General features: G+C 32.8%; 1 protein-coding gene across 2 annotated transcripts in view; it reads left to right on the forward strand.

Annotated features, from left to right (window-relative positions):
• Positions 1 to 2,601: 2,601 nt before the first annotated feature.
• The window catches only part of LOC143230935 (alpha-1A adrenergic receptor-like), a 58,836-nt gene continuing 36,296 nt past the window's right edge, over positions 2,602 to 25,141 (forward strand). The window contains exons 1-2 of one of the 2 annotated variants that reach the window (XM_076465264.1): positions 2,602 to 3,109; positions 22,216 to 22,336. The gene's annotated coding sequence lies outside the window, so the exon portion shown is untranslated. Of the gene's footprint in view, positions 3,110 to 15,038; positions 15,254 to 22,215; positions 22,337 to 25,141 lie in introns of those variants that run through there. The other variant, XM_076465262.1, reaches the window with a different exon arrangement.

The raw sequence follows: 25,141 nt of genomic DNA on the forward strand, positions 1-25,141 counted from the left end.
CTTAGGAGCAGCTTCTCCACTCACTACTAGTCCTAGTAAAGTTAACATTATTATGTTCTATTGCAAGGAGGTTTCAGGTAAGTCATGTTAAAATTTTACTCTGTTTTGTATTGAGGTAAAGTATTGGTAAATGTTCAAGCAACTCTTCTAAACATTCATACTGCAAATCTAATTTTTCCTAAGGACTTAAATTAAAATCATTGTAAAACTTTGTGGTTATAATAAACCGTAGGATCTCCATTTAAATAGTTTCTATTACCGACTAATAGATACTTTAAAATCTTAAATTCAGTTAACTGTAGCATTTAATCAACTTTATGCATCGGAAATAATTTTAGCGTTTCGTATATAATAGACTTTCAAATTTTCCTTTCATTAATTTTATTTATCTGTATTTGTCAAAAAAAAAAGAATTTTCTCCATTATAACAGGATAATGTTATGCTAGTCCTATCAAGTTGGCTTATTGTAATATAACCCCTATCTATGAGTTGTTACTTTTTCTATTTGTTCTGCTGTCGTGACAAAGATTAGGAAAATAGTAGTCTTTTCAATGGTATATATTTTTGTTCCCTTTTATTTTTGTTGAACTTCTTCCGCAAGCTAAGAGTACTAGATAACCACAGCACAGTACACGTAAAGAACACAGAATAGTGAAGCTATATGACAACAAGAGAACAGTGGTGACCTAAAGGTAAAACTAAGTGAGAGTAAGGAAAGATCAGCGTGATTCTTAATTATCATAACTATAGCTCCTTTGAAATGGAATTATATATCTACCTGACTACTTTTTGATGTATTCAGAAATTGTTATTTTGTATGGAACGATAAAATTAATAAACATATAAACTGAATTAACAACCACTATCTTACAAACGAGTTTCAGATACCAGTTGCAGTTCTACATCGATAAGCAATATCGAGAACTGTTAGGCAGAAACTAATAATGGATCTTAAATTGCAAAAAATTATTTACAGCAAAACAGGCGTGGTAACTATCAAGACTGTGCACACTAACACTGGTTCTGTTATTTGACTTATCGTGGGTGGACCCTGTTTCTAGGATACTATACAATGAATCAATATCTACGTTGTTTGGAAGTCACTGAAGTTTTTATTTCACGTATGATATAATCCTTTTATTCATTTCAATACTTGTTTTACTGACATTTAATTAAATCTAACAACATTCAGATTTAAAGATAAACTGTTGATCTTATTAATGCTTTTAAAGTCTTTCACTCTTTAATTTGTTGTCATCCAATAAATATCCCAGTCCTGTACAAATACATGTATCAGATATAATATCCCAGTCCTGTACAAATACATGTATCAGATATAATATCCCAGTCTTGTACAAATACATGTATCAGATATAATATCCCAGTCTTGTACAAATACATGTATCAGATATAATATCCCAGTCTTGTACAAATACATGTATCAGATATAATATCCCAGCCCTGTACACAATACATGTATCAGATATAAATGGTTAAAATACTTTTACTGATCATTTTACGCTTTGTACAATAATCCCCAAATAGATTTTGTGCTGCATAGATAAATTATTACTTTAATTAATCAAACATTTTTCAAGTTATTTAATTTACGTTTAAAGATTTCCTCAGCTATTCAAAGATTATAATCTATGAACTTGTGCTTTAGTTTTAATATTTGATGAGCAATTTAAACATTAATAAAATTAAATAAGTTAAACAAACAAAATATTTTCATAACAAAACAAAACTCATAAGTGAAGAATTAAGTTGAAGTCAGTATTATCTAATTTCTTATTTGATCTCATAACTTAAGTCTATTTTAATATGACTTATTTCATTTGTGCTACATACTGTCCATTTTCTTCTATTATTTTTTACTATTCTTTATTACAAATTATTTTACATTTCTTGTGTAATTACTAAACATGGTATTTATTTTTGTACCTCTAGCTTACTTAAGATGGAAATCTGAAGAGTCAGAAACGTTTAATAAATTATTCGTGATAAAGATGACCAGCAAAGACGCTTTATAAATTAGATAAAATAATCATATAACTAAATTGTCTAATATTTAATGTTACATCATAAACTTTGTCAACATCTTACTGGTCGATTAAATAAATTCACTAATACTTTCAATGCTTTTTATTTGTAAATCTCAACAGTACTGTTGGATTTCTGGATCACTGTAATAATGTCAGGTGGTTTTATATATATTATTGTTGTTATTGTCAACATGCACAACATATAGAGATGCAATAATGTGTTTAAATAATAAAAGTAAAAGCTCAACTTCAAATAATATACCGCTTAAATATTCAGAGTTTCTAATAATAAAAACATATATGGATATTTTAACGAACTTAATAACACGTAATTAGCTAATGGAGAAACATACGTTTAGAGATATCTTAAATATTTCTAGCCATCAAAAACAAGTACGAGTTGATGTATGAGCCATTTTTTACTATTTTTTTACCATCTCGTTTATTGTGTACAGCTCAAAGTAAAGATAAAGTTAAATGAAGTATTATATATTTCATATTTAATATAAATTGAAAAAAATATTATTTATCGCACATTTATTGGAAGAATTGTGTCTGCTCGCAGTTAAAAATTTCATTGGATTACAAACAACTGTCTCCTCAAAGTTGTAAATTCATTGGAGTCTACTTTATTGTTATCATCCAGTAGAAATGTAGTCGATATTGTAAAAGTTCAGCATCTGCGTTGCCGCTAAACAGTATATTCCGGACTGATCCGGTTGCTATGACTGCACATCCGGGCAGTGTGGAACATACCTTAGTAGAAGGGAACGTCACTTCAAGTGATTCTATTGCATGCTCAAAACAAACGTCTGTCTCAATACAGTGGGGATAGAATGAAACATCGATGTAAGGAGAACAAATTGGAAGATGTAAGTTCAGAGAAGAACATTGTTTTTTGACTACGGTTCAACAATCAGCATCTATTGAAGAAAATCCCGCCTCTTATATTTTTACGTGCCGTATTTTTAGAAAATAATCGAAATATATCCTCACTGTCTTCTTCGAAACAATTTCTCAAAATACGTTAGGGGCTACCAGCTACGTGACCATCTAAAGAAAGGTAAGTTTTTGTAATTTAAGAAAACATTTGCTGTTTAAACACAAAAACCAGAAAATTTCGAGAAATTACGCGTGAACATGACAATTCAAACACGTGCTGTACTTTCGTGAGTATGAACACAAAAATTAAGATATTTAGAATATATATATATACCAACATAAGTCGCTCAATAGCAAGTGATTTTTACAGATAATAAAAGGTATCTGTCAGAGAGTATACGTGCATAATAGACTCTTTAAACACACGTCAAGTCTTGGTAGTTTCTGAAAACGAAAATAATCAAACACACAAGGAATCGAAAGCTCACAACGACTCAAACATTGATATTATTGTGACTTATGTATGTGTGAATAGTTGTTGGTAAAACGTATCACTTTCTAATAGTTGTGTGTTTTTTACGATACTATTCCTTCACATATCAATAAATAACAATAAACTGACAGACAACAAAGTATTTATAAGTATAATGAAGTGATTTTGAGTGAACATACCACATATTTCGACAGATTGTTTGTTTGGATTTCGCACAAAGCTACTCGAGGGCTATGTGTGCTAGCCGTCCCTAATTTAGCAGTGTAAGACTAGAAGGAAGGCAGCTAGTCATCACCACCCACCGCCAACTCTTGGGCTACTCTTTTACCAACGAATAATGGGATTGACCGTCACATTATAACGCTCCCACGGTGAAAGGGCGAGCATGTTTGGTGCGACCGGGATTCGAACCCGCGACCCTCTGTCACCCAAAAATAAATTGACTTTGTTATGTTTTCAAATCGTCGTCTGTCAGTTTACTGTTATAGTAACATAATGTGCTTTCTAACACGAGCATCAGTAAATTATATAAAACTTTGAAACTTCTTTATACTGCGAAAGTGTACCGAGTTGCTGTACGTAGTGTATGTGTGTGTCCACCGCAGAGAATCGAATCCTGAATTTTATCTTTGTAAGATTTTTTGTTTCTTGTACCACGTTTTCTGCAAAAAAACTCGACAACAACATCTTTTAAAACAGGTAGAAATGGAAATCGGAGTAAAGTAAAGTAGACGTTTTGAAATGGTTGGATAATATTGTTTAAAACGAGTTATTTGTTTTATCGACAATGCTTACTTTGTTTATTTACTAAATTGACACGGGGATCAATGAAATCTGCATAATAATTTATTAATGCACACTTTACTTTATCAAACTTCATGTGTATTTTCTACAGATAAATTGTGCTGTATAAGTCTACATAACCAATATAATATGTACCTAACAACTTATAAACCTGCGAGACGATTTAATAACATCAATGGAAGATTATAAATTTTCTTGTTTATTCAATATATCAATAAATAATGTTTCTCAACCAACTTGTCAATTTACAAATAGTTTGTTTGTTTTTTTGGAATTTCGCACAAAGCTACTCGAGGGCTATCTGTGCTAGCCGTCCCTAATTTAGCAGTGTAAGACTAGAGGGAAGGCAGCTAGTCATCACCACCCACCGCCAACTCTTGAGCTACTCTTTTACCAACGAATAGTGGGATTGACCGTCACATTATACGCCCCCACGGCTGGGAGGGCGAACATGTTTGGCGCGACGCGGGCGCGAACCCGCGACCCTCGGATTACGAGTCGCACGCCTTACGTGCTTGGCTATGCCAGGCCATTTACAAATAGTAATGACATTTATAAAATAAGTATGCAATATATAAATTGCACTTAAATCTTACTTTAAATTGAAAAGTTGCACTTGGCGCTTATAATTCGGGCCCTAAATATAAACAGCCACTTGTTTGACAAATGTGAGTGTGTGTGTTTGTGTGTTTTTCTTATAGCAAAGCCACAAAGGGCTATCTGCTCAGCCCACCGAGGGGAATCGAACCCCTGATTTTAGCGATGTAAATCCGGAGACATACCGCTGTACAAGCGGGGGGCAACAAATGTGAGATAAATAGGTAGATAAAATAAACGTTCGATACCACTGCAACCTAACGGATATATTTAAAACGGCCACATTATCCTCGGCTGGTACAGCGGTAAGTTTAGGAATTTACAACGCTAAAATCAGAGGATTCGCTTCCTCTTGGTGGGCTCAGCAGATAGTCCGTTGTGGCTTTAATACAAGAAAAACACACAACCACACATGACGCTATAAGCTCTCACTAAATTTAATAGTGTACGACATTTTAAGAAAACCTTTTACATAATATAAAATAAAAATAATTACATACTTCGACTAAAAATGTGTATTAGAAGTTAAACTACACGTACAAGAAAACTTAATTATACGTATTTATATTACGAAGAGTTGTGTCCCCTGCTGGAACAGCAATAAGTCTACAGAATTGCAACGCCAAAATCAGGAGTACGATTCTCTTCGATGGACATAACAGATAGCCCCGATATGGCTTTGTTATAAAAAAAAACACCATAAGAATTAATAGAACACACTTGATTCTAGATATTATAAGTTAAGACGATTTCTCTTTCAATTTTGGAATAAAGTATTAAGGTTTAAGAGAAGTTTTGATTTTGTCTCAGGCTGTCGCTACCGCCACTACTGATGGTTTGACAATTTCTCCAGAGCTATAGCTTGTTCCATTACCTGATAGATATACAGCAACGACTTCTTGTGGTAATAGCAGACTTGCTGTAAGAAATAAAAGAGGAGATAAAATTGGAAAATTCCACCTGTTAATGTATACCTTGGTCTATACTATATTTCTGTACGACAAAAAAATTGTTGGCATTACTAGTTCACCTGTACTAACGATAGAGTGCGTGGATAACAAGTGGAATAGTTCCATTCATACTGCTTCTACAGAACTCAATCTGAAGTCGTTGGTATTTCAACACCAACATCCCAGTCCCGACATCTCTTTACTTTAAGTTCTTTTCATCTTTCTTTTCAAAATAAAGGACATGTAGTTACTTTTCTCGGCTATCTAGTGAACATATAGTTCACACCTTTGGCTCCTAAAATTATCTAGATTTTAGATAATTATTATTAGCATAAAGGACATGTAGTTACTTTTCTCGGCTATCTAGTGAACATATAGTTCACACCTTTGGCTCCTAAAATTATCTAGATTTTAGATAATTATTATTAGCATAAAGGACATGTAGTTACTTTTCTCGGCTATCTAGTGAACATATAGTTCACACCTTTGGCTCCTAAAATTATCTAGATTTTAGATAATTATTATTAGCATAAGGGACATGTAGTTACTTTTCTCGGCTATCTAGTGAACATATAGTTCACACCTTTGGCTCCTAAAATTATCTAGATTTTAGATAATTATTATTAGCATAAAGGACATGTAGTTACTTTTCTCGGCTATCTAGTGAACATATAGTTCACACCTTTGGCTCTAAAATTATCTAGATTTTAGATAATTATTATTAGCATAAAGGACATGTAGTTACTTTTCTCGGCTATCTAGTGAACATATAGTTCACACCTTTGGCTCTAAAATTATCTAGATTTTAGATAATTATTATTAGCATAAAGGACATGTAGTTACTTTTCTCGGCTATCTAGTGAACATATAGTTCACACCTTTGGCTCCTAAAATTATCTAGATTTTAGATAATTATTATTAGCATAAAGGACATGTAGTTACTTTTCTCGGCTATCTAGTGAACATATAGTTCACACCTTTGGCTCCTCAAATTATCTAGATTTTAGATAATTATTATTAGCATAAAGGACATGTAGTTACTTTTCTCGGCTATCTAGTGAACATATAGTTCACACCTTTGGCTCCTAAAATTATCTAGATTCTTTCTTCTGGATTATCTAGTTAAGACAATTTCGTTTTAATCTACTTGCTCTATATTTGAATAGGTCTAGTCTTGGTTGCCACGTTCTTTTATGACTTCATCTATTACTTTTTTACTTGACTTTTAGTTTACTACAGCTTTCCCTTTATCTCTCTTTCTTCCGTATGTTTTTTTCTTTGATGTTGGATGATTGGTTTTATGCCTCGAAAGAGGACATCAAATTAAAATAATTATCTTGAATACTTAGTTCTTCTTTTTTTTTTTTTTGCTCCAAGTCAAGGGTGATTTGTTTCACCAAAACATATCACTTTTAGCATTCAGCTTCTTTGTCCGGATACAGACCTTTGGATTCACATTAGCCTTTGAATTTTTTTTGGCACTGTTTTCTATTGTGTAAGTCTGATATTACAAATTAAAATATTTTTCTTAATGTAAAATCGCGTCTCCTTCAATTAGGTAAGTCATCGCAGATTTTTAACTGCTAACAAGGTTTATTATTATTACGTAATGAGATTAGCAGCCACTTTGCTTCAACTTTTACAGTAGTGAATATTTTTCAATGAATGTTCTAAAATAACCCCGAATTTACGTTGCATTTAACACCTTTTTTTAGCCGTGAGTTTTTTCATATTTTATACTTTAGAGCAAAGTTTTGAGCCATTTACATGTTTCTATTTAAATTGAGTTCACATATACCTTGAGGTTCATATTTTTTCCACATGCAGGTATATGAGCACTAGCATCTCTTTTTTCATGATGCCCAACATGACATTATAACTATAATTGTGATTTTTAAGGTAACTGCACTTTGGTGCTTCATACAATCAGAGAAATTCAATAAATGGGTAATCTTTTGGCTGACAACATTAGAATCCTTTGTTCGATATTGCGTTTCATCTACATTCTTCGTAGCTTCAAAACGTGCATTTTACCTTGGATGAACATTAAAGATAAATGTTTTGACACATAACATGATATTTTCTAATCTTCTGATTATAAGATGCCACAAAAAGTATTAAACTAATTAAATCATTGTTCACAGCATCTCTTTCGTTGGGCAGCTGCAACATCTATTGAATTATACAAAGTCCAAATTCTGAGGCATTCGCTAGTATATACTGTATATCTTAATCCACACCTTAATACAACTTTTGTAACTTAAATAATAGTTTTATTAATTAGATTTTACAACAAGTTTATACTTCTTTGCTACTGATTTACATCGGGTTTTGTCTTAAGAAAATTGTGTTGTTGGCCAATAGTAAATTGTGTCATCCTTCTTAAATTTCAGTTCTCTTCGTTAAAGATTATGGTGTCACATTCAAAACAATTGTTTATAATACTGATATGATTCGTGATAACGAGAAACCCACTTGAAGTAAAAATGTATTCTCAAGACAGCTGGTTGATATTAAAACTTTAATTAAAATAAAGTACAGAACAACGTTTCGACGTTCTTAGGTCATCTTCAAACAAAGAAGGTCGAAACGTTTTTCTGCGCTTTATTTTAATTAAAGTTTTAATACCCACACCAACTGTCTTGAGAATACATATTGATATGATATTCTATTTGATTATCATTGTAATGAAAGTGAAATGTCACAAAATTATTTGGAATATCCTGGTTTGGATTGTTCAAAGATCTTGTTATGCTGGGTGATTTTAAAATTAGCATTTCGTACCATATACCCATGATTTCAGTGATGTTCTGAAGACAGTGGTATATTGATGAAAGTTAAAAAGTAGTATTCTAGCTTCCGTATTTTCCATAAATATTTTTATGCATTGCGTTTACCATTAACTTGCGATAATACTTTAGAGCACTGAGCCTTGATATATTTGGAGAAAATAGTTGTAAGTTATATAATCTTATAGAAACTGGTTCTTAATTTACTAGTAAAATTCATTTTTCGAAAAAATATCTGAAGAAAATGTCTAATTTCTGAAGTACGTGACGAACCTGAATAGTGTGTGTTGATTCTGGTAAAGTCTCAAGAAGTAATGCAGAGTTGACTATCACGGTGGCTTATTCAGAACAGGGTAGAAAAGTGTAGCGTTGTTAATAAAATTAGCTTATTGAATTTTGTGGTAATCTTATAAGATTCTACATCTAGACATACTTTAGTTTAATGTACTTGTCAAGCCAGTATAATGGAAAAAATACTGATATTATTTACCCTGACAATTAATGAGTAACAGCTATTTTAACCGGTAAAAGCTCTTGAGAATATGCAAAAGTAAGTACTCTTTTGTTGGTCAAGATAATTTGATTAAATCGTGTTAGGTCCAAGAGGAATGTCAGAGAGTGGACATTCTATGTATATGGTTCTCAACTAACCTGAATTAGATGTTTGAATCACGAAAACGTTTTATATGTTACAGGTTGGAATTAATAAATCCAGAAACTTTCCAAATAGGGTCATAATTACATAGGTCATTAATCCAATTCGCAATTTTCTGAATAAGATTATTTAAGTTCTACTACATTGATAATATTAATAAAAACATAATTGGAACTGCAAACATGATTTAATCCCTCTATTCAGACTAAAAAAGATTAGGCTGAAGTAATATTAATGTGCTGCTACTGGTGGTAAATTGGTAGAAAGAAAGACAATTTTATTCTACTCAGAAGAGCATAAGACCAATGTGTGTGTTATTAATACTCAAGTGATAAGACTGATAATAAAAAAATATTTTGTACCATGCTATGCAGATATAGCATATCTTTACTACTGTTCATTTTAATATATTTACTATTTAAATCTTTTCATTTATCCAAGTGTATACAGTGTTTCCCATAGCACATTGATCAGAAATTGAAGTTGATTTTGCTCTAGCTACCTGTTGTACTGTATCATTTTCCTATTGTATAACTTTTATCTTCTTGTTGGAAAGGTTTCTTTAAAGTTGTACATACCAAGTATGCAAGTAGAAAGTGAAGTTTCCACTGATAAGTCAAATAACGTCCTGGAACTATGGCATCTCTTATATTTCAATGAGAATGATCAAACGGTCATTAAGTTGTGCGAACACCATGGGTGATCACAATGTTGTTATTTTGTGAGTGATTCTATGTTTTCTCAATCTGGAACAAGAAAGCAGAACTTCATATATAACTTTAGAAGATATTGCTAGATCAAAGCAGTTAAGGTGCTGTGTTTGCCTGTGTTATTGAATAAAGGATGGTTTCATTGTATTTTTTTATATTGTCTCCAGTCTTTTTTTTCTCTCAAGCACAACCACTTTCGGAAAATTCAGAATTAATTTAACATACGTACTCTTCGAACCTCCTGTTATTCTGCAGGACATATCATTCACCCTTGGGAGAACTGGTTTTATCTGAGAGTGCTACAGAGTAGATATGAAGGAGAAACTTTTTGTACAATGATTATAGAATGTATTATTGTAGAATGATCTGTTTAGTTCTTATGTGTGTGCATTACCCTAATTTTTTACCTTTTTGCTATTAAACTCAAAAATGTATTTTTGTCTAGTTCAATGTTCAATGAACAAGAGTCAGTCAGTGAAGGGGATAGTTGTCTGAGACAGTTGTTGAGCTTAGAAGAAGTTTTCTCCCTCACATAGGACTTTTGCTGATGCTGTGAGAATCTATGACTTCTTTCTTGCTGTAATTGCATATTCAGAAGGCAGGAATGCTTGTGTATACTGCTCCCAAAACAGATGAAAAAGTTCTCCTGAGAAACGATCTCAGCGAAAAGGAAGCACAGATAAGTAAGGGTCATTGTGGTGATGTAGCATCTAGTTATTTGAATTTTTATGAAGCAGTATTTCCAGAATAGAGGTGCCTCTAATAGAAAAAACCCACCATACAGAGTTGTGATACCAGCAACTGACACAACAGGCACAAACTGTTGATCCATGAGGCAAAAGTGAACCCTTCTGATAAGGGAGGTATCTTTTCAGAAAACTGTAGGTTCCGTAGAGGCTTGAGGCCATACAGAGCTGGTACACAAGTTGTCAATGAAAGTTCTTGTCCCTTCGTGTGTTTACTAAACTATAACTGTAAAGTCTGTTGAATCTTAACCAACTGTTGGCTGAAAACCCTAAGGAGAGAGGATTTTATGATCACACAGCACCTCCCCCATTCAAAGTTGTGGCAATAAATGATCAATACCACTTCTTTATGCATTTTAGGTCGATAAATACTTAGAATAGCTGATCTCTAGGTGTTGCAATGCAAGATAATGAACTTAGATAGTACAGCACTCGACTTCTTTGAGTTGATAAAAGCATAACTTTCGAACGGGGATACAGTTATAACGAATTTGTGTTGACAGGACCACATGGTGGAATATTGAGCAATATATTAAGCTGCATTCAAGGTCTAGTAAGAGGAACTGCTGAGATCTACGCCACTTATGTTAATGATTTGTGCCATTTTGCATAGTAAAGAATACCCTAGGCAGATTGTGCAAGACATTTTCATTAACAAATACGTCGAGTGGCTTCCGAGAGAACTGGTGAAACATCTCTTTGGTGTGAGATATATTCTCATCCTTTCAGAGGCAGTTTCTGTTGTTCATGATGTTGAATCATTTGCAAGAGAGGAAAAAAAAGCCTTCAGTATCGATATATCATGCAAACTCCCCTATCCAAGAACCTGCATTACAAAAAGCTTGAGATATATAGAGGGTTAATCAATCATCCACAGATCCTGACACTGCAACACAATTGCACTAGGGGTTATCCTTATATTCCTGTATTATTTATGCTGCAGTCTGTCGAAGGTTCTTGCACCCTGGCAACACTCTAGTAGAGATGAACAAAGTATTTGCTTTGGGTGTGAATTGTTGGGTGACTATAAAGTAAATTTCCATACCTTGTACAAGATCTAAGTAGACCAAGAAATCAGTTTTGAATAGTGGCAAAGAAAGTGCAGAAGAAACAACAGAAGATGGAAAATAGTACTACTTAAACTAATGAAGATAAGGAAGAGCTTAGTCAGCAGTTTGAAGGAAAACAGCAAATAGCTTGCATAAAACGTTTGACGGTCAGCTCAGCTCTCTCATTGCTTGTTACCAGCACAAAAAGATATTTCTCAGGCTTTGTAGAACCCATCAAGATACAGATAGATTTTAAGGTATATCTAACAGTACAAACAAAGTCACAATCCTGGTCATTTGACCCTCACTTTGTTTTGATTAATTGTAACAGACTAGAAATAAATGGAAAAGCGAAATGGTCATTTCTATCTTGGTTTATTGCATTGGCATCCTCATTCTAAATGTACAGCAAAGACTACTGGTCAGCTTGACTCACAAAACAGGTGAATTTATGTTCCTTGGAAGATTAATTCAATGCAGGTCAGATGAGTCCCAGGAATAGTTGATGGTATAAGTAAGTGTGAATGTGTGTGTATGTCTAGATGCAATGTTTAAAACATCAACAGTTTATACAGCTTAATACTAGATTTCTACAAGTTTGAAAATTCTGCTAAAAGAATGTTGTGACCTTTCTTCTGAGATGTTAGATGATTTTCTGGGACAAAATATCATACAATGTTTCACAAAAATGACTCATCTGATCTTGTTAAGTTGTGGGAGTTTTAAGAAACATACTGCAAGGTTCTTACTCAACCATCCTCATACACTAACACGTCTAGTGAAGGAGATATGTTTCATCTAAGTAGGTATTTAAATATACTGTAATAACAGCACGAATAATAAACAAACAAATAAACAAAGGCTTTTCTGTTAAGATTATCGTTTGCTTGTTTATTAGTAAGAGGAACTGCTGAGATCTACGCCACTTATGTTAATGATTTGTGCCATTTTGCATAGTAAAGCCGTCAAACTTGACAGCTAATACACGACAGCACGTTAAAGTACTGTAGCTAAGTTAGTCACGTGTTTTCTACACCTCTCGATTTAATATAGAATTTAGAAAATTATTTACCTGTATATGTGCATTTCTCACATACCATGTTAGCTAGGAAAGTTCGTAAGTTCCTTACACTCTAGCTATTTGTTTTTTCTGTTTTAATTTACCTAATGAATTACTTTTGTTTTCCCGTAGAAAGGTTTCTCCAAAATTGCATCGTAGGTCTATGGCTTCCATTATGTTTTAATGGGAATTGTTGTTTTGTGTATGTATTGATATGTTTTCTCAGTCTCCAACAGAACGTCTGTAGAGTTTGTAAGCAGCCACAGGCTTTCAGAGCCCTCTCCTCTAAACATGTTGTCTCCAGTCTAGTAAATCCATACACTATTTAAGGATGTTACTGAATAAATTATTGTTTTATTGTATTTTTACATTCTTTGGAGTCTCTTTCTATTCATATTGAGTCAAATACAAGAAATTTGGAATTGCTTTGGAATATATTTCTTGATTAAAGTGTGTGCGTGTGTTTCTTATAGCAAAGCCACATCAGGCTATCTGTTGAATCTACCGAGGGGAATCGAGCCTCTGATTTTAGCGTTGTAAATCCGTAGGCTTACCGTTGTACCAGCGGGAGACTTCTTAATTAAATCTCTTATCCTCTGGAACCTATCTTTTTCCCTCTTGTTGGTAATCAGTTTTACATGATAACGTTATAACACAATTTCGAAAAGTTCAGAAGTAAGTTTATGTGTTACTTCCTGGCCCAGCATGGCCAGGTGGGTTAAGGCGTTCGACTCGTAATCTGAGGGTCGCGGATTCGAATTCTCGTCGTACTAAACATGCTCGTCCTTATAGTCGTGGGGGCTTATAATGTGACAGTCAACCCCACTATTCGTTGGTAAAAGAGTAGCCCAAGAGTTGGCGGTGGGTGGTGATGACTAGCTACCTTCCCTCTAGTCTTACACTGCTAAATTAGGGACGGCTAGCACAGATAGCCCTCGAGTAACTTTGCGCGAAATTTAAAAAAAGCAAAAAAAGTGTTACTTCCGGTCAAGTGGTAAGTGTAGTACAAATATTTTATACTTTTTTCCTATTCGTAGGAGTTGAAAACTAAAATTAATATGTCACTAGTGGCTAAGTGATATGACTAGTAAGAAAACGCAAACACACTATATTATACTATTCAGAAGAGCTGAAGACAAGTAAATAATTAAGTGATAGTGGTAAAACGGTAAAAGATATGGATTATATTGTATTTGGAAAACGTCGGAGACGCACCAGATAATATTATGTCCCTTCCACAATTCTACGGTCCTGTGATTCAGGTTAACAAAGTAAACCACAATATTTTCATCTTGTAAAATTCGTTTCAAGAAATGTCTTTATGGAAGAATTTGAAACTAAACAATGTGCAACCTGCAATGTACTAATATCAGAAATCGAGCCCTGAATTTTAGGGATATAAGCTCTCAAGGTTACCACTAAATCAACGAACGACAGAAAAGAAGAAAATATATATTTAAAAAAAATTGAACAAAAACAGTATACATTCAAACGAGTAAAATTACATACATTACCTTTCATATCTCTAGAATTAACAGATGGTTCGCATTATATGAAAATAATAAGAAACAAAAAAAAACTTACAGAATATTTTCTTCAATTTCGAATATTTCGGATCCCATAAGAGCTTAGTAACATTTTAAACATGAAATACTTAATATAAACTGCACTCAAGAAAATTTTGTAGGTGTATGTGTGTAGGAAAAAAACGGCAATTCTAACTAAAAATATAATCTAACCACAGCAATGCCATCGAACAATTTTATATATCTTAAGAAGTGATGGCCAAATTAAATAACCATATTTCCCTGGAATATCTGTGGTTCACAATATCCTAATTAACTCACTTTGCTATTTTCAGAGTTAATATTACCGTGTAAAGAAAGTCAGCCTAGCTGAAGAAAATCTGTTAACGGTGAATATCATTAACATTATTTGTAACTATCGTTACAATAATATATATTAATTATTATTACACGATGTTTTGAAAGTCTTTGCTTTTAATGACTACATTATAAACAGAAATCAAATGGAAATTCTTTGAGATAAGGAATTATTATACAGATCTAAGTTTCTACTCGATTTTACCAACGAGGCATAACTTATCTGGAGAAAAGTGGTACTCTTAGGGTATTTTTTCTTCATTGACAAAGCTGAAACTAGTTCAAGGGTATCGAAATTCTTTATCTTCACAGCTCAGTATTCTTTATGTTTGCTTTCTAGACTGTAGGAGGAAGGAAATTTACACGTACCTCAATGATAGAATGAACAAGCCTTCTCGATTTACGAACCAGATATTTAAACATCCCATGATACCGTGACTCTAAGAACTTGTCTTAAGCCTGACGTCCACGGATACACTCAACTATATTTTATCCTTGACAAAGAGTCTCAACGTAATTGTCTTGAGACTAGTTTTCTGAAAAGTAGTGTGTTTTGCCTGAATTCGTCTGAGCAAATTGCAATATTCAGGTAACATCTATTTTCTCATGTGTCCAAGAGACATTTGTTGTACTACGATAAATCATAAAAGGGGAGGGGGAGATGTAATTTTAGTCTTTTCAGCCACGTGACTATAAACTTCTAGTTCTTTACAGAAATATTTAAAAATCTTGAGACATTTTCCATTATGATCACGTATAATGAATTAGCCTTCTGTGCCTCTTTATAATGAAATGCATTTTTGAAAAACAACATTCTTTTTTGAAATATTTCTTATTATTTAGAACCATCCGTGCAAAATATAAAATAAAGTGGGTGAAACCTTAACGTTATTGGTTTGAAAACATTAACTGTATGTATTTAACTTAGTATCATGCAAATAGAAAGGCTAAAGATTTTCTTTTTTTTTATTGCACTCGAATGTCATTATTTCATTTCCTATCATTTGCCGTAGCGAATTGATGGGTCTAACATTTCCTGGGGATCTTCCGTTTAACTTTAGTCACCCCGTTTTGAATTAGCTCAAGTTGTATTCACTTGTACCTTTCAAATTGTCCATAAAGTTAACTTTCACAGTTACTTCTAATTAACCATTTAAAAACAAATGGAATAATAAAAGTTCATCTTTTTGTTGCCATTATCCTTTTCCACTGGTAAATTAGTGAGTTTTTTTTAATGAAAGACAGATTTTTATCTACAAGCAGAGACTCACAAAACATTCGCGGTCAAATTATTATCTTTGTTTTAATTGTACTTCTTTAAAAATAGGCTTTATAGAACATTACAAAATAAATTTAATTGCAGAATACCGAAATTTAAGTTCACTAGTCTTAGGTTTAGCAATAGTTAATCATTTGCTAAGTGTGGCCCATATTCAATAAGAGATCAATTAAAACTGTAACTTGTGTACTTTTATTCTTTAGTTTAGTTTGGACTAAACATTACCATACTTAAAATTACCAATAAATAAGTTTATAATATTATTCTACGATCTGACGTTAGAAATTTTTCAGAAACTTTGATAACCTTTTAATATATCGTTGCACAAAGTGTATACTAATGTAAACTTACATATATTTTGGTAAACGTTAAGAAAAACTACCTTTGCACTCCAAATAAATATAATATATTTTATTTAAACCAGTGTTTCGCCTTAGCGGCTTCTTCAGGGTTAATATACATAACTGTTTAATACCCTCCAGTATCCACAACAAAGTTTGAAAGACAACAAAATATATACATACACCTTTTGTTTGTAACCGTTACAAGTATGCACATGCATATTGAATTTCTAAAGGTTCGCGTGCATTTTCAAAACAGGCAAAACCTGATTGATATTAAAGTTATCGTCTTTACAAAGCTAACAAAATATAAAAAAAAAACTTCAGTCTGAAATGTATATGAATGGAATACTACTTCAGACTGCCACATCGGCAGAATTTCTAGGTCTAACCTACGACTCAAAATTAACATGAATTAACTATGTAAATGCAAAATAATATCTATAAATGTATACCAGTACATGGACATCTCGCTGTAAAGGGTCGGAGCAACTCAGCCCACTCTGCCCCTAAAGCAGTAACTAACACCAACCAACACTGCATGACTGTACAAGTAAAGGAAGGAGGAAGAGGTCAAATAGCACGTGATCCTCCAGAGTATATATGATACTTAAAACCTGAGAGAGAGAGATTAAAGCTAACTGGAGGAAAAAGTAAAATGTACCTGATACTCCCAGGTCTATAAGACCTAAACTCAAATAAAGATACACACATTAAAGCTATGTATTATATTCATGGACATTGGCCCTGATAAAGAAAGTATAAACACCGTTCAAATAATGTGTATTCTGTCTCTGTTAACACGAATTTTTAGATGGTATTTTACAGTAATTTTTAACATACTGTAAAGGATATAGTAAAACGTGTAGATTGAACCTGACACTCCCAGATATACATAGGCCTAAAACTCGATTTCGACCAAATGAATTAAACTAGATCTCATTAAGATTCCTAAAATCGATAAAATTACTTGTCATTTAGGGAGAACGTTTAGGTTATCTTTACCATTAGTTGTGATATTTGTGAGGAAAGTATCATAACTAATTATATTAGTTTTTATCTACTCATTATAATGTTCCACGGTACTAGTACACACATCATACAAAATCTGTAACATAAAAACCCTACCTTATCAACTTTCGTACGTGTATTACACGAGTGGTTTGCATTGCGTGCTATTCATATGTGTGATAGTGTTTAGGAATAACGTTTTCTTTTATTATCTTCATAACATTTGTATGAAATGTTAACCACATGGTTTTGGTTGTATATAGAGTTAGCCTTCTAATTTGATATAATGCTTATATCTGCAGCTATGGGAATTAAAATACCTTTCATTAGGAAAGAAAACATATAAAGTGACTCTCCATTAAAAGAGCAATGAAATTTTTTAAACCTTATAACAGTACATCAAATTAAAAAAAAAGTTCAAAAGTATTTCTGCAGTAAGCTTAATATTTGTCATAATTATAAAAAAGGCAGAAGATTGAAGATGTTTTTTGTTGTTTTTTATATTTCTCTTAATTAGACTACAGTGGATTTCAAATTAGAAAGGTGTAAAATAGCATTTTGAATTTATTTATTTTCTGCCATAAATTGCAGGGTTGGGCGTATCCAAAATTTGTACGTAAAGGTTTATAATTCACATTCCAGTATTGCAAAAATCTAAATTCGTTCATTGAAGTCGAGTGTACGTTTTAAGAATGACAATCAAATCCTATTAATATGCAGACAGTAAAAAGAGAAAAAATATTTAGTAGTGAATATTTGTGGCTATCTGCCTTTTGTTTTTGTCTTTACTTGCAAATTCAAAATAAACTATTACACGTCCCTGACCATGATGCGTTCGTTCAGGTCCAGAACTCATTAGCTAGATTTGACAGCAAATAAAACTATATCCAAAATTTTATCACATAATTATGCAACGCATTTTATACCTACACTACGTTTGTCAAAACGCTTGCGCTAATTTTCACGTATGATTCGAGACTTGTCAAGATGCACGTTCATTTGCGGACTTTGTGTTCTATAAAAGCTGTCTTAACCACCTTGTTATGCAGTCAAAATAATGTTGTTGCTTTTTCATGGGTACTGGTATAAATGCCCTTAAAATAAAAGCCTTTCTTGATTTTCTGACTTGCTATCACATCGTTTCTCATGTCTCACTTGTTTATCGATGGTGGAAGCAGTTCTTTCCAAACACACATATACAAAACTCCTTGAAGCCAATTTTTTGGCACTAAATTAAGAAATTTACAAAAATGCCAATATTTATTTAAAAAAAAAACAATTATCTAGATAATCCTTTTTGTATCTAATTTTTCGAATTCACTTTCCATATTTAGTCACAAAGTTTGTTTGTTTTCCATAAAGAAAAAAACTGATTCTTCGGACTGAACAAATTTTCGTATGTGGACTTAAACGTCCACATACTGTGGACAAAATGCTGAATTCGTTTATCACAAAGACTCGTAATATGCTTAATCTTGTTACAAGTTTTTTTCGAAGATCAATAATTACTGCAACACAACTGAATTAGTTGTCTGTAAAAGCACAGCACAACCACCAATGTTATTTTTAGCTCTCGGTTTCAGATTTTAGCATTGCGAATTGATATACAGAATATTACCAATGTACGGAAGCCCGTAGTAAACATCAATATTTTTATTTTGTTTTATTTTTTAATTCAACCATTTTTATTTACCCAATTTAATCGCTAACTGTTATGCCATTTCGCTTACAATAATTTTTTAACGAACTCGGTAGTTCGTTTCAACTAATGGTTCAAAGCACAGTAAATACGGAAAAAGTAAGCGTTTGCTTATGAGAAAAACAAAATAATACAAGAATAAAAATTTATATGGCTTAAAAGGAGAAGTCACACGATTTTTTATAGAGGTGGAGATTTTTTAAAAAATCAAAGCTCAGAATAAAATTGAGTAACAAAATTAAATTGCAGAAATAACTTTTAAATTAAGGGAAAAAACTGTAACAACAGTTCTAAATGAAGCAAAACGTGGTTGAATTAAATATGAAACAAAATAAAAAAAATCGTTCTCTACATGGGCTTCCGTGCTGAAGAGATATCGTATACATATTCCAATGTTTGTCCGAGCATTTATCTTCCTCAGGTTTGAAAAATTGTGCACGCAGAAAAACTTCATTTTTTTCAAAATTACGGGAGAGCAAGCATGAATAATGTTGATGTCAAATTTTATTTTGCAAGCAGGATATTCTACATGAAGTTGTTAGGGATTAATCGCACTATAATTCTCATTTCAAAATATGACGTAATTTAAAGAATAAAAATGTAGATTTACATTTACCATACGTATTGTTGAGCGGATCTTAGAATGACTAAAATACTCAACAATTACGTTTCGCAGTGGGTGGTATAAGTAGATCAGAGCTTTGGCTCTAAGTGAAACCAAGAATGTAACGTCCATGAAATAATTTAAACTGATAGGTGATCTTAAACTTTTTCCATCAGTGGGGACGGGTACTTTTAGTGATATAAAAATAAAAATGTACAAAGTATGAAAAGGAGAAAAATAGGGTATGTGTGGAATAACATATATATATATATATATATTAGCTCGTATAAATATCAAAAAGCCATCGATTTTAACAACTCTTTGCGTGTTATTTTCAAAAGTATTCTTTTTAAAGCATACTTTTCAGACTCCATCACTTAAAGTATTACCAGCGGAAAAAGGGGTAACGTTCTTGAAGAAAGGTGGACAATTCAGACGTTCCGGTGTTAAATTATGTGTCTATCGATTTTTTATTTTAAGTAAGGAACAGGAAACAAGCTATTTAAAAGGAATATAATATGAAGAGAGAACCACGAAATTTAAATAAAGCAGAAGACAACAAATGCACTTTTAAAAACTCTTGGAGTATAAAAATTCTCGAAAAACGGATACATTGTCGTTGAAGCAGTATACAGTTCAAAGGACATAACTGTGAGAGAATATGTTAAAGGATCTAGATACATAAGAGAATAAATCGTAAATTATATTTGGAAAAATAAACAGCTCACAGAATATTAAGAAGATTAATAGAGTGAGCACAAATCATGTAATGTAAGTTAAAAGGAAACAACTCGTAGAGTGTAAATAAAGTAAGAGACAACTTTGCGCATAGTTGGAGCTGTAATTTGGTCGGAGTATCTCAGATGAGCGGTAACAAGTCATTAGAAGTAAATGGAATAGGAAATAAATAACGAGACGTAGTTGGCGAAGGAAATAATTTACGAGATGTCACTAGGACACGAACAAGTACAGGGACTACGATAAGCAGGAAATAAATCCTTGAATTAGATAGGAACTGGAAACATATCAGTAGAACGGGAACTCTTTAACAAAACTGCTATTGAGATTTAGAATAAGTAGATTAGATAACTAGAAAATGAAAACATGACTCAGAAAGTGATAAACTACTTTTGATAAGAAGGCCTGCAAGCTATATAAAACAACTTATGTTATCACTGGGGAGAAGTGTAATTAAATGATAATTATGACAGCTGAGGCGAAGAACTTTATTCATGTATTGTAACAAATCAAATTGGTCACCAAAACTCTGAATTTATAAATGATTTTATTCTCTCAGATACAATTTCCTACTTAGTAATTAGGGAACTAAAAACTTCTGAAGGCATAACTTTCTGAAGAACTGGACACCAACTTAAAATGTGGATTAACTTGTACCTGCTTTTCAGAAGACATCAAATAAAAATATCTGACGTAAACTTATGAATATATTTCTCTTAGTTTATTGCATACGTGCCTAAATGTTTCTTAAGTATAAAGGAAAAATGGACCAGGCGTTGCAGTAGCATTAGCATGTCGTGCTGTTGATCGAAAATTCTGGGGTTTTAGGTGATGCTGTTGAATACACTCTGCATTTTCAGCTATAGGCGGTCAGTTCTATTATTCGCTTCAAAGAGCCAGACAAAGCCGTTGTGACGGGGGTGCAATTTGGTTTGCTACTTTCTCTATGGTCAACAGTTCAAAATTAGGAATGAATATGTTTGGAATCCAGAGGTTTCTGATGTAGCTCTTAAGCATAATGTTACGTTCAGGCTGAAATTTTCATTTTCAATTAAAGTCTGAATACTCTAGTAAAGTATAAAGTACTTTAAAACCTTATTTTTCTCATGTTTGTTATCTCTTTCAATGAATAACAATCTATTTGTTTGCTTTTTATTGTGTTGCTTATATATATTATAACCACACTGCCAGCGATACATATCACTTTATCTCAGAATACTTATTACGACTATAATGCTTGTTTGTTGTTTTTTGAATTTCGCGCAAAGCTACACGAGGGCTATCTGCGCTAGCCATCCCTAATTTAGCAGTGTAAGACTAGAGGGAAGGCAGCTAGTCATCACCACCCACTGCCAAATCTTGGGATTCTCTTTTACCAATGAATAGTGGAATTGACCGTAACGTTATAATGCTACCATGGTTGAAAGGGTAAGCATTTTGGTGTGACAGGGATTCGAACCCGCGACCCTTGGATTACGAGTCAAGTGCCTTAACCACCTGGCCATGCCGGGCCTGTGACTATAATGCTCTATCTAACCAGGAATATGAAATGTAAATTTACTTGTAGAACTGACAATAATTTTTTTTTCAGGATTTACGACCACTTGCTGCTGTATACAAAGTCAGATATTTAAATCCGATTTTACCTTCCTAAAGTAGCAAATAACCCAAAATGGAATATATTGAAAAATAAATTACGTTAATGTTTTATAGTGAAGTGACAAACCTCTAAAACTTTATTTCTTCACATCGCCAGTTCTTTGCTTTCTCTTTGAAAGCATCGTTTGAGAAAGATACTTTGTCAGATCCAACATTCTTCATTACAGAGAACCTCAAATTAAGTGCATTGTTTAATTTCTTTTTTTCCTTTTTCTCCCAGATTCTTCTGACAGACCACGCGCAACAACATCCTATCCACGTGAGGACTGAAACACAGAATCTGACATAGAAGTAGATGTGAGAAAGGGTATTGCGGCAAAAGCTAGATTAACGTGCATCAGGTAATGTAGTGAATATATATCACCGTATGTGGAAATAGTTTTCTGACAGAATGAATTATAATTTTCTTCCTAATTGTATCTACTAATTTTTGTTTTGTTTTCTGCAGTTAAATCACGCTCTAAAGAATAGTATTAATAACCTTATATTAGATATAAGTAAAATTACTTCTTAAAATCCCACAGAAAATACGGTATCCGAAATATAAAGCACTTTTTTATTTCCTTTTTAATGAATCGTTAGAAGAGACTGAACTAACCGTGTATCTATCTATCTCATAGTTAACTAAGAACGATATGTATAATAAATACGTATAAATGTAAAACACGTTTTATCAAAACATTTTTGATCGGTTTACTTTTCAAGTTGTCTTAATTTAAACTGCAAAACACCGATATAAAAAGTGAAATGTTTTGTACTAACTGTTTTATTTCAAAAATATTATATTAATTTCCGAATACAAATACTTGTGCGTACAAATACTTACACATGAGAATGAAGGTAAATATGAATATTTCTCGTCAACTAATATCATATAATACAGGCCCGGCATGGCCAAGCGTGTTAAGGCGTGCGACTCGTAATCTAAGGGAGCTCGCCCTCCCAGCCGTGGGGGCGTTATAATGTGACGGTCAATCCCACTATTCGTTGGTAAAAGAGTAGCCCAAGAGTTGGCGGTGGGTGGTGATGACTAACTACCTTCCCTCTAGTCTTACACTACTAAATTAGGGACGGCTAGCACAGATAGCCCTCGTGTAGCTTTGTGCGAAATTCAAAAAACAAACAAACAAACATATGATACATGCATTAATCATTAAAGTAATCGTTCTCATAATAATTAATTTAGGATTCCAATTTTAATAAAGTAATGTAAACAGTGATAAACTAATATAATGTACTTATGAATAAAAACATATTTTAAATATTAGCTGGAGATTATTGTCGATATCTAGATGATTAATGGTTATGTAAAACGTAACATGTTAATATTTCAAAGAAAGATAACATAGCTCAACAATATCTTCGTGTATTGGATAAAATATTAATTTAAATTCAGAAATGACTCTGTTAATAAATAACTGCAGATAGTGAGTGGATGTACAATGTTAAGGCCTGAAGCACTCGCGTTTGCTTCTAACTTTGATTTAAAAATTAATTTATATATAAAGACTGCAAGTAGTGACTTTAACTGGTTTCAGTGGTTGGAGAAGGGGGCATATTACAGAAAAACTCCAAAGGTTTCAGTTTTTGATGTGAGGCGAATGCGCTTAGGAAGCACAATGTGGGAAGGATGATGCAAAGAAACTGCAAACGAAGTTCCTGACCAGCAACTCCCATTATTCTATTTTTCTAATCTTTTGTTTTTATGTGTGCAAATCTCAACAATCAATCTATTATCCATGATTGTACTGGTGCAAAATTTCGAATAGTATTATATCTTTAGAGTCGTATCTTAGTGGGTATTATATCTTCAAGAGTCGTACCTTAATAGGTTTCATCTTCAAGAGTCGTATCCTTATCGTTGAATAGGTTTTTCTTCAGTTGCTGTTCAAACTAGAGATTAGCGTGCTGGGCTGTGTATCGTAAAGTTCTAGGTTTAAATAAAGACATGCTGATGGACACACACCGTACGTTCAACTATGTGGTGTTATAACTGTAGCAGTCAATCAATTTATTCTATTTAGAGTAACAGGTGCTGTTGACTTGTTGCCCTGTATATGGTCTGAAATAGGGATGTCTGTGTCTGAACCTTACAATGTTTACTACAAAGTGACGAACGGCATTTATGTGGAAAATACCATTCCATCGTGTATAACGTACTTTATTTTTTGTTGGTGAATTATTGAAATCAGAATAGAGAAATCCTATCATTTACAAACTTACAAGCTGGCTCCTGCATTGTTCAGGGAAATACAACACGTAGTTTGGTCACACTGTGTCATAATCTGTGATTAATGTTTCGGTTGTCAAAATCTTTCAGACCTTTTCCAGTTACTAGTTGTTTATTTTCATAGTTACTAGTACAAGTAAACAGGTTTTCTCTTCAAAATATTGTTTGGTTGGTAGTACAGAACTGGAACGATACAGTTTCATATTTTTTACTATAAGCCGTAGTACACTATTTATTAAGTGAAATTATAGACAAGATGTGAAGTAAATAATTATTACATATTTATTTTATGCACTTTTGTAAGATACCAGTTATTCAAACAAACTAAAACACTGAAATAATTTATATATCACGCCAGTTAATTTTCTTTTTACCTGAGTACTAAGGTTTGTGACTAGAACTATAAAATGATAAAGATCGTCTGAGTTCCCTGGATGTTTTAAACATTCCAGAATAATATAAAGTTTAATATTTAAAGTTTAATTTGAAAGTCTCTGTGCATAAAACAAAGTTGTTCATATCCCGAGCTGATCGATTCGGTCACATAAATAGAGCATGCGCATACAAAATGGCATAGAACGCCATCTGTGAGTTCAAAATAATTATGACAGGAAAAAAACACATCGATCTGCAGCAGATTTTTCGGGGCTTTTTTATGCTTCAATTCCATGTCATTAGTCATTGAATCAAACCACAACACGTGCATTTACGAAGTACATCATGGTTCATTTACACTTTCAGTAATAAAATTGTTTTGTGACGAAATAAGATGCTTGGAATGTAGGAGTTTAACTATATGCAAGTCTTGTTTGAGTACCCGTTACTGGGGTTTCAGTTCTTCTGAGAAATCTAATGCATAGTTCGTTTAAGCGTTTCTACCGGTACCAACATAATTTTTCTAATTTTTATGCAATAT

Source organism: Tachypleus tridentatus, chromosome 10, assembly GCF_004210375.1.
Source record: "Tachypleus tridentatus isolate NWPU-2018 chromosome 10, ASM421037v1, whole genome shotgun sequence".
NCBI classification, from domain to species: Eukaryota; Metazoa; Arthropoda; class Merostomata; order Xiphosura; family Limulidae; genus Tachypleus; species Tachypleus tridentatus.